The 11478-nt window shown below is 44.7% G+C and overlaps 1 pseudogene; it reads right to left on the bottom strand.

The window, feature by feature from the left end:
• Positions 1 to 4: 4 nt before the first annotated feature.
• LOC113838418 lies at positions 5 to 10821 on the bottom strand (annotated as a pseudogene).
• Between the last annotated feature and the right edge of the window lie 657 nt (positions 10822 to 11478).

The raw sequence follows: 11478 nt of genomic DNA, 5'->3' as shown, positions 1-11478 counted from the left end.
ATGCATCCTGATATGATTCCTGCGAATAAGGCCACTTTGTAACCCAGATTGTTCCTGGAATGCCCTGCGCTGTTGCCATCGGTGCTGGTTCCTGCAGGGAAGCAAGAACAGCCAATTACTGGGGTTCTGAGACTCTGCCCTCTAGCTTGAAGAACGAACGCTCCAAATGCAAACAAGTAATCATGGCCAATGCTCAACTCACTGGGTCCACTTGACAACAGATCACCAGATGAGGTGAAGGAGCTTCAAAGGTCCGACACTCACCAGGCCAACCACTTCCTAAAGATTAGACAGCAAATCTGGAACATCCCTAGTTTCAACACTTCAGGATGCATCAGTAACTGAAACACCTGGTGAGCTCTGCTCTTGTGACTGAGCGGGCTGAATTAATCTGTCTTAGTGGCAGAGTTAATATTGACTCACTGGGAGCAAAGACCCCAGGAATCTGTGCCCACGAGTGAATCTCACTGGTTTGGATGTGTTTAGAGGCTCCTCTGCCTCTATGGGTTCTAAGAAAAATGCACCCCATAGACACACATCCCCACTACACTGCTGTCCCTGGATTTGGTTATACAAAAGGGCTTGTTGTTGAATATCTCCCATTTGTACTAGCTTCTAGCTCTGGACGTCTTGTTGGATCATTATTCCTGGTTGATCCAGCAGGACTTGCATCTACATGAAGAAGAAGCCATTAATCATGGAACAGACATCTGACAATGTAGCAAGCTTCAGGAGTTGCAAAGACATCTCAAGAGGCATGAACAGCAATGAACATATGACTCTTTATGCAAAGCACTGAGAAATACAAGAATATAACCTTCCTTTTTAATCAGAATGGTAATCCTAGTTATTTGTTAGGTTTAGATTAGGAGGCCATCTGTGCAAACTATAGGGATTCTTGCATTTGGCAGTCAAAGCATTCCAGATGACATTTCAATTTCACTAAACAAGTTGATTGACAGCTATACTAGTCTCTAATTAGAAGAATAATTCTTTCTTTCTTCACAATAGGATATTCTACGTGAAGATGCAGGTCTTGGTTTGTCCAGATTTGAAAATGAAACAAAGCAGCATAGCCAGTGCTTACGTACTAGACACTTTGATTTTTTCAAAGAGGTGTTCTGCATTGTAAACAGAAATATACGTACCTGTGGCAGCACACAGACACCCTGTCTCACTGGCCTGAACTTTTAGAGAGATTTAAATGAGAAAAACTGAGCATGTCAGCTTGCGGGACTCAACCAGTGGTTCAAAGTGCAGAAAATGGTCTGCCTTCAAAACTAACAAGAGTGGTGATGGTGAATGTCACCCCAGGTGCCACACTAGCAGCTGTACCAGCTCACAGTGGGGTCACAAAGCAGCAGTTGGTCTTTACTTTGTCCAACTTTCATGATGATCTTCATGGCTCTTGTCTTGCACACCCCTCCTTCCTGGTTATGCAGGCCTTCCAAAGACCCATTGGATGTAGCTGATTAAAAATAAAATGGACAAAAAATAAAGAACAAATCAGGAAATCAGTAAGATTTCATGAACATGAAATTTCTGTAAACAAATTGAAAAATAAGAATTCACTCATTGTCACAAGTTTTCTGAATGTATGGGATGCTGAAAGCTGAAAAGAAATAGAAAAATAAATAAAGAGAAATGGATCTTGGAAACATTGTGACATGTAGGCTACCTGCTTCTAAATGCAATTAAACACACCCTCCCATATGCACATGATTTAGTATTACTCTATAGGTCAAAGGGACAACACCTTCCAAAATACCCACCAACTCCTGGGGATGGGGGGCGAAACTAGAAAGTGCAAAAGAGCAAACATGATAATTTCAAAACTTGGTAATCATCTCTCAACTCCTGCTTCCTCCACTCCAGACCTCCTGCTTAAAGAACAATGAACTTGATGCTATGCTTGTCAAACCTCCAAGTTCTGTAAACACTATCAGGGGATCCTTCTGACACCCCCTTGCTCCTTCCTCCAGCCAGGAATGTGCTGAAGTAGCATTCTAGAACTCAAGTCTTCTGAGTCTGCATTCTCATCACCGTGTAAGTCCCTGTAAGCATGTGTTTTTATCAACCCGCTCAGCCAAGTTTCCTGCTAGGGAAAACTCCAGCTGGACAGAGAGTTAGCATACCCCTTTCCCTGTCTGGGTTTTGGGACAACATGGATATAACCAGGTAGGGGCAACCACCTTGCCCCACATTGGCCAGCTGGGCTCCTTTTCCACTTTAACAATGAGAGGCGAGAGGGAGCACAACCCTTCTACCAATATCCTTCTGTCTGTCTAAGCTGTTCTGTCTACAGATATTGCTGTTTATCCTGAGGCCAGTGAATTCTCTAAATGGCTTTGTAACTAAAGCTGCAAAGTATGGATGCATCTTGTCTGTCTCCTGCCATTACGCGCACTGTGTATGAATACTATGCATGTATGCTCCAATGTTTCTCACTCCCTGCAGTGTCATGTGTGTGCTTTGCATATTTGTACAGTATAGTCACTATTATTATCTATGCACAATCTCTATGCTACTCCTGTACATACACTATGCATTTCTGCATGATCTCTTTACAGTGCATACATGGCTGGGGAAACATGGCTATACAATTTCAGTAGTGAATTATGATTTTTGGCCCTCCCTTGGGTTTTCTGGCCCTGACATTTGCTGGTATATAAAGTGTTCTTAGCCATACTGTCTGGGTTTTCCCTCAGCAGTGAAAACGGCTCTATTTTCTGTGTTGCTAGACTTGAAAGTGAGACAGGCAAGAAGGCCACAGCATTTTCCCAAGGATCAAGCACATCCAAAGAGTTGGAGTTTTAGGGGTAAATGTGTGTATAGTAAGAAACTATATAAATTATTTTTTGTCAACTTTATCTTGTTTTTTTCTCCCTCCAAATTTTTGTCCATGCATCTTGGCTATTTTTTTAACTATTTTATTTTGCTTTAAATTTTTTGGGGTTTTTTTTGAGACAGGGTTTCTCTGTGTAGCTTTGGAGACTATCCTGGCACTCGCTCTGGAGACCAGGCTGGCCTTGAACTCACAGAGATCCACCTGCCTCTGCCTCCCGAGTGCTGGGATAAAGGCATGTGCCACCAATGCCTGGCATTTTGCTTTAATTTTTATCTCCATCAAAATAGGCACAGCTCACAAATGCACTTCAGATATACCCAACGAACACCTATCCCCTACTCCTGAAATAATGCCACATTATTATGACAGATGTAGGGGTATCATTCAGGCATCACTCCTCCACTTTACTCTTTTCCATCAGGACATAACGTGACCACGCATACTGGCTTTTGTCTGTATGCCCCATGCTATTAAGATCTGAGCTCTGCCAGTCTGGAGTGATGGTGTCATGGTGAAGTGTACCCCTATTACATTTTGCTTTATTGAGTCCTAACTTTGAAACACAGTTCTTGGAACAGAATGCACACTAAATGAATGAGTGGATGGTTGGTTGGACAGACAGATGGAAGGATGGAGAGAAAAAGCATCACACAGATTTACCTATAAATACCTCATAAATGTTCCTTAAAGATGGTTTTGTCAGTAGATATACTGAGTCCCTTCATATAATTTGCTTATTTCAATGCCATAAGAATCCTGGCAGGTTTGCCCCTGCTGATTATTTATATTTAATTAATACTGACACTACAGGGTACCAATTTTCAATTAATTTAGTTTGAAAAAACAAAAAGAACAAAGCTTCTTAACAAATGATTTACCATGTTAATTGAAAGGAAACAGAAATCAATACAAACTTAGTTAGCTTATGCCAATGCCTACAAAATAAAGAGAGAGAATTATACTTACATATGATGTAATAATCTTTGTTCTTCTTAAATTCTAGACCCCAGATGTTACGGCTGAATTCTTGAAACTTGATGGTAAATTTCACATCTTGGTGTGGTCTGGAACAGTTGAGCCGGGGGGTATTTTTCTTCTTAATGATGCATCTGTCTGCTTGGTCTTTATCAACCATATACAGTTTATAATATTCATACTGGCCTACAGTTTTAGAGTCAACTTTTGGGCAAATAATATCCAATTTGTCTCCTATCTGTGGGTATAGAACCAGGCCTTGCCCAGGTAGAAATCTAAAACACATAAAAGAAAAGCCACTGAGTTGGTAAAAGTGAACACCCTTAAAGACAGGCATCAAAGAGCCCTGCACTACAAATCACCCACCACCATGACATCTAAGTGCTATACTTTGGTTCACTAAGGGTGTCTTCATTGGACAAATGCTTTTAGGAATTTACCTCAGAAAACAAAAGGATAAACTTTTCCGTTCTTGAGCCATCAGGCTATCAGGCTGGAACAGCCTGCTGACACTTGGTCCTCCCCCGCCCTCCCTGTGCTTGTAATATTCCAATAATATTTGGTGCAACTTTACAACTCTTCCCTGGTGATGAGTCAGACTTTCCCACCTGCTTGTTTTTTTTAACCATTGGTATCTCTGTTCGGTTTATTGGGCACCAGAGACATCTCATCAATTCCAAGAATGGCACATGCCCAGAACCTTTGTTGTCCTGGTAGTGTCCTTGAGATGTGTTGATGTTAATTAACAGACAAGTTTCATCAAGAATGTTTCAAATTACTTATCATATGTGGTCAGTAACTGATATAACAATGGGGTTTTTAATTACACAGAACAAAAGAAATGTCTTACAAGCCCATAAAAGATAACCAGAAATAATTAAAATCATATTGATTCAGCCGCAAAATGAAAAGCCCTCTCCTTCTGAGGACAACCACTACCTCCTTAGTCTTCAACCTCCCCCGCCCATGTATTTGCTCCAAATAATTCTTCGAAGCAAATCTTTAGAACTAAGACTCCTGATACCAAATCCCTTGGATGCTCCCAGCAAAAAGCTCTCCTCCTTTCCTTTCTTGCTGGCCATATTGCTGAAAGATCTTCCCTAATGGGGAGTTTCCCTGAGACATGAAATCAAGAGCCTCCTGATGAACATCCTCCTGCAAGTGCTAACCCTAACAACACACTCAGAGAGAGCTGCCAAGCCTGAAGACTCATGAAAATATTAAAGCTTCAGAACAAAGCATGGACACCAACTCCTTACAGCCTGGACTCTGGTATTATTTAACCAGAGTGGCCCAACAGTCTGGATGACTCTCGAGGCCAGGATGAAGCAACAGATAAGGGAAAGATGATGGGACTCCCAAAGTTCAAATCCACACCAACATTGGTGATTTATGTAAGGAACTGCCAGTTGTCAGACAGTGTATTATTATGTGGTTACAAGGTAGCAGAAAGCACAAGGGACATTTTAAACTACATTCAAAACTGATAGTTCAAAAAGAATTGTACACCTATAAAATGTGTCTTGGTTCTACCCTACTCCTTCCCTCCAGGTCCCACTGCCCCACCCCCTGACACACATATGTTCCTTTCTTCAGAACTTCATGTCTTAAATAAAATAAAATAAATGACTTAAACTTTTTAAGGTACACACACACACACACACACACACACACACACACACTGCATAAGCACAAGGTTGCTTGTTACTTGCTTGGGTGTTGTTGAACAACTTCAAAGAGAAGGTGTTCCACTGACACCAGTTTTTTACTGTTATTTAATTAAATTAGCCTATTTAAGCTAGAACATATCTCAAAAATAATCGTGCTCGCAACCAAGCCTGATGACCCCTGTTCAATCCCAGAGACCCACATACAGTCCAGGAAACAGCCCAGGCAAACACAAAGAAACCAGATGTACAGCTGTACAGCACAACACACATAAATTGGTGAAGCCGAGGCCTCAGTAAAATCACTCCCTTCCAACACAGATATGCTGAACCTAGGAACAGCACTCTCACACATATTCTAGGGAGATTCAAGATGAGGGTACACAAAGTACAGGTGAATGTCTTGGTGGCCATGGGGACTTCAGGACTGAAGAAGTGCTATAAATACTGTTATTATAATTAGACACAACTGAAGTTCCAGGAAGAAAATGAACTGGACTATTTAACCATCCTGTATGGCATCTATTTACAATCCTGAAGAATAGGATGCCTTGTGAGCTTGCCAGTGACCCATGGTCCACCCATAGCATTGGTAAAAGTTCCCCATCTGGGTAATTCCAACTTTTCCCCACTCCCACTGTGGAGGATGGAAAGTATGAACAAACTCTACATTCTTCACTAGTGCCAATCTGTTCTTCCTGTTGTTTGGAAAATTACTCTGGGCAGAAAGAACCTGCTTCCTTTAAGACAGCATTTTCCTATTATGGTTTTAAAATTTGAAAACAAAAGCAAAAAAGTTGATAGGGGGTGATTGTGCCTTAATCCCAGCACATGGAAGGCAGAGGCAGGCTCCAAAGTCACAAAGAAACCCTGTCTCAGGAAAAAAAATTAAAATATCATAATAAATAAAAAAAAGTTAGAAAATAGCAAGTGTATATCACAGACCTGGAATGCTCTGCACTAGATTACATACTTTAATTGGTACATGGAAGGAAAATATTTAAATGAACCTCTGCAGACTACATGTTGCAACCCCAGAAGCAGGTCTTCTTGGAAGAAGGCTTCATTGGGAATACTGATAACCCATTACCACCCCCTCACTACTTTGATGGGCCACAATCCTTCCAGAGGATATTTCTAAAGCATATCACAGACACACGCCCCACAAGAATGGAGGGTCAAGAAACGTAGTGAAGAACTCACCACTGCACAGTTAGTAAATACTTGCATGGCTTTCTTGCATAGCTCTTCAATAACTTTAACCCCATTCCTGATGGATATCTGGAGGCCAAGGAGATTCAGCTTCTCCTTTTGTCATTTGCCTGCCATAAATATGCAACAGTCTGTGTGTGAATAGCTGAAGGGGGCAGCAAGCTTGCTGGACATTTATCATTCTCTGTTCCCTGTTAACAAGCAAATACTTTAGCTGAATGGGCCATTAGCAATCATTGTCAAGTGAAGAAGAAAAGGTGCTGGGATGTAACCAGATTGTAAATTAGACACACTGTCCCTCCTCTTTCATGAATCTCAACAAACAAAATGGATATTTTACTATAGATTCAGAATTAAGATAGAAAGGAATGCACAAAGTGGTAGGTGCTTGGGCATGAGAAGAGGTATGCAACTTTAATGTCTACAGATAATTCTCACAGCAGTGTGAAAAAAAGAGATCACAGAAGCAACAGATCAACAGCCCCAAACTATGATCCAGCATGAGAACTAGGAAGAAAGTCAACAAAATGTGTCTAAAGAGAGTATTTAAAGTTTAATGATGACCTTTATCATCTGTATTCAGAAGGAGAAGAGTCCAGAACCCTCACACTCCTATTAAAACAGTTCTGAGACCCCATAGGCAAGTAAAATCCAATACTCACTGTATGAAGAAAGCCACCTGTCCTGAAGAAATAGTCAGACTTTCCTAAAGTGCCAAAAGATTACAAAAAGCAGATATTTCCTTTCTGGTGGCTTAAACCACTGGTGGGTCTCACTCTGCACCTAAGCTGAATGGAGTCCCTGGCTCACTTTGTTTAATGACTAAAGCAGAAAGCATGGAGGATCAGCACTAAAATCCAGTTCCCTCACACACACACTAAGGGGACAGAAGGTAGTATTGGTAAACTTCTACATGGAGTCCCTCCTGGACCGGGTCATGGCTATGGCCAAGCTGCTCCCAGTTCTGAGCACTCTAGGACGAGTGCGGAGCCTATGCCCATGTCGGATGCCTTCCAGACTCTGATCCAGAGTCTCCTGGCCTGATGATGGTACCAAGTGATCCGGCTGGCTGAACCATAGTCAGGATGGACTCGCAGGGCAGCGCCAAGCTTTTCAGTCCACCCACAATGCCCGCCTGACTGGCGTCAATCCGGACCCTGCTCCCCATTTCTGATCCTCTCTCCATGCAGCACCCCTTCTCCACTTCCTGCGAAGCCCCAAAACAGAGCCTCCAAAGCTCCACTGCAGACATCTGGGTGGAATTACCTTCTCTAAGTTGCAGAGCGCTCTAATATACTCTTAAAGACCAAAATAGTGAGTAAACATAAGTCACCACTCCCTCACTAACACATAACAAACAGAAGTCACTCCTCTCCAGATGCTAGCCACACATAATACTGCTTATCCCTCTCCCCTAGACAAGGCAATGCTTCTAATCCTTCCTGCTGCACACAAAAGTATAGTGGTCACAATGAACAAAAAAAAAACATACTTATGTTGCTCTGTGGCTTTGAGGGGGTTCTTGGGAATTTCTTTAATCTACAGTTAAATATAAATATTAAATCCAGACCAGAGGAGGCAGGGCTGCCTCTCAAAGAGGCTGTGAATTAAAGTGCAAAGTGTGGAGTGGCAGCCAGGCTGGGGAAGGGGGGAGGGGCAGCCCATCGCTAACATTGAGAAAGCAAGGGTGACTTCTGTAAGCACCCGAGCTAGCATCATCCTCAGCCACCACGGTGGCCCCAGTCTGGGTGGCAACAGCAGCGCTCAGGTCACAGCCAGGCTTCTTGGAGCACCACCAGGTGCCTATAGATGCCGTTTAGCTGCAAAGATGACACGCCAAGGAAGCAAACATAACACATTAAAACCCAAAAAAGGGCCTACTGGCAACAGGACTCGCCCACCAGCAGCTCCAAGCTTTGCATACCACCCGCAGTGCCCGCCTGCCTCGAGCCAATCCCAACTCAGCTCCCCATTTCTGGTGCTCTCTACATGTAGCTCCCATTCTCCACTTCCTGCCACCACCAAAAACAGAGCCTCCAAAGCTCCACTGCAGACATCTAGGTGGGATTTCCTTCCCTAAGTTGCAGAGTGCTCTAATACATAGAAAATCCTTTAGAAAGAATTTTGGGGAGCCCTGCTCCTCCGATATGCAAGCCCTTAGCAACTCTCTCTGCATCGTTGGCCACAGCTCAGAAAACTAGTGAGTAAACATCAGTCACCACTCCCTCACTAACACATAGCAAACAGAAGACACTCCTCTCCAGATGCTAGACACACATAATACTGCTTGTCGCCTCTCCCCCAGACAAGTCAATGCTTCTAATCCTCCCTGGTGCACACACAACTAAAGTGGTCACAACGAACACAAAAACATACTTATGTCGCTCTGTGGCTCTGAGGGGTTTGATGTGGATTTCTTTAATCTACACTTAAATATAAATATTGAATCCAGACCGGAGGAGGAGGGGCTGCCTCTCAAAGAGGCTGTGAATTAAAATGCAAAGTGGAGAGAGGCAGCCAGGCTGGGGATCGGGGAGGGGCGGGCCCATCAGGAACATTCAGAAGGGAAGGGTGACTTCGGTAGGCACCCCGAGCTAGCATCACCCTCAGCCACCACGGGGACCCCAGTCTGAGTGGCAACAGCAGTGCTCAGGTCCCAGCCAGGCTCCTTGGAGCAAAACTAGGTGCTTGTAGATCCACTTTGGCTGCAAAGATGACATGCCAAGGAAGCAAATATAGCACTTACATTAAAACACAAAACAAAACATAAATCTATAACAGACTACATCAAATATGGCCGCAGTAACTTTATAACAAGGGCCTTCTCTCAACAGGCAAAAATATCATTTTTGGGTCATTTGTAAGTGAAGTGTTTTAGCCCTTTCGAAGCAGAACGCGTTTGGTCAATTATGTTGGAGAATTTGAAATTTACACCTTTCAAGACAGTACCAGCAGTTCTTTGCTTATGGGGTAATTTCTAAATCAATGCGTTCATCTCTACTCTGAAGCCACTCACCATATCCTCAACTCCAATTTGGCCATTCATTTTGCTTCTAATCTCAAAGGTCTACCTCCAAGACAGGAGCCAGCCAGTGTGTCCACACACTTTCAGGGCTGAGACCAGAACTCCCCACAGCACTTTCTAGCCACAATTGGAAGATGAAGTAATTGCAGCACTCAGGTGAGGTTCCCAAGTCCCTGTCTGCAAATCCCAAAGGATGGCTGGCATTTTCTAAACCAGAGCGCACCCTGGGAGCCCAGACCTAAACAATTGTCTCAGGCCTGACTTTCTCCCCTCTGTTCACTTTGCTAAGAGCAAGTCTGATCAAGGGACTAGTGACACCCAAATACGAAGGCTGTGAGCTTTCCCAAAACGCGTTCTTAAAATGGAGCCAGCTCTCCGGACCTCGTGGAGTCTGGGCTACCGGTTCTGAAAGGAAAGGTGAGGCCGGCTTGCAGAGGGCGGCCTGCCCGAGTTCCCCCACAGCCAGCAAACTCCCCCATGCAGGTCCTCGTTGTGGAGCAGACTCCTATTCACGCTGTCTCCCGGACACTGCAGCCCCCCTGTCCCCTTCCCAAAGGGATATTCCACTGCCCCAGACCCACAATGTCTGTCGCCATCCCTCGGGCCCCTACCTCTGGAGCTTCTCAAGAGTGCAACATCTCTGTCGGCTCCAGAACCCGCCCGTCGATGCGCGTCTGTAGCCCCTTTAGTGGTGACGTCCTCAGTGCTCCAAAAAGACGGGAGGGCAGTGTACAGCCATCAGACACCTTTCCCAATGTGCCACCCAAGTCGCCAGGTTATCCGGCACCCTGGAGCTCTTGAGTTTGGAGCCCCAGGAAATCCAGCTGGTCCCCACGTAAAGAAACGTGGGGGGTTGAGGGGAACGGGCGCCTCAGGATTTAGAAGCAGACTCAGAGGCACCCCCCCCCCGCGCGCCTGGACCACACGGCGGACCCCCTGTGAGCAAAAGGGATCCTGGATGCCACTTACCTGGAGTTGGAGGAATTCCACTAGATAGGTTCTTAAACTGTCTGACTGGAGATCGCAGTTCTGCAGAAAACCATCAAAAATCCCCAACAGGACTTCCACACGGAGTCCCTCCTGAACCTGGACATGGACCTGGCCAAGCCGCTCCCTTTTCTGCACACTTCATGACGAGTCTGGAGCGTATGCCCCTGGGGGATGCCTTCCAGCCTCTGATCCAGGACTTCCTGACCTAATTCTGGCACCAAGTGATCAGGCCGGCAGGAACCAAGTTAGGATGGACTCGCTGGGCAGCTCCAATCTTCGCAGCCCACCCGCAGTGCCTGCCTGCCTGGCGCCAATTGTAACCCCGCTCCCCATTTCCTGTCCTCTCTCCAAGCAGCTCCCCTTCTCCACTTCCCGCCACTCCCAAGAACAGAGCTTTCAAAGCTCCACTGCCTATGGCTGGGTGGACTTTCCTTTGCTAACGTGCAGAACGCTCTAATACATAGAAAAGCACTGGGGTTTGCTTTAGAAAGAATTTGGGGGGTTGGAACACAGGATTCTGTCCAGATCTGTTGCTGTTTCACAAATCACTTACTCTAGTAACCGCAACCTCACTGTGCACCACACAAGAGGGAGAGCATCCCAATCATGCCAAGCAAATGGCAACTAGCTAAAAAACGTATGGTGCTGTGCATTAGCCAATACAACCAAAAATAGGGTGACAGTGTCCTTCACCAGGACAAGTCACTTCTAAAACCATCAACACACATCGCAGATGGCAAAGAATCGAGACCAGTTAAATG

This window comes from Cricetulus griseus, unplaced genomic scaffold (assembly GCF_003668045.3).
Source record: "Cricetulus griseus strain 17A/GY unplaced genomic scaffold, alternate assembly CriGri-PICRH-1.0 unplaced_scaffold_75, whole genome shotgun sequence".
Lineage (NCBI taxonomy): Eukaryota > Metazoa > Chordata > Mammalia > Rodentia > Cricetidae > Cricetulus > Cricetulus griseus.
Note: the sequence above shows the minus strand (reverse complement) of the source record. Positions and strands in the feature narration are given on the sequence as shown.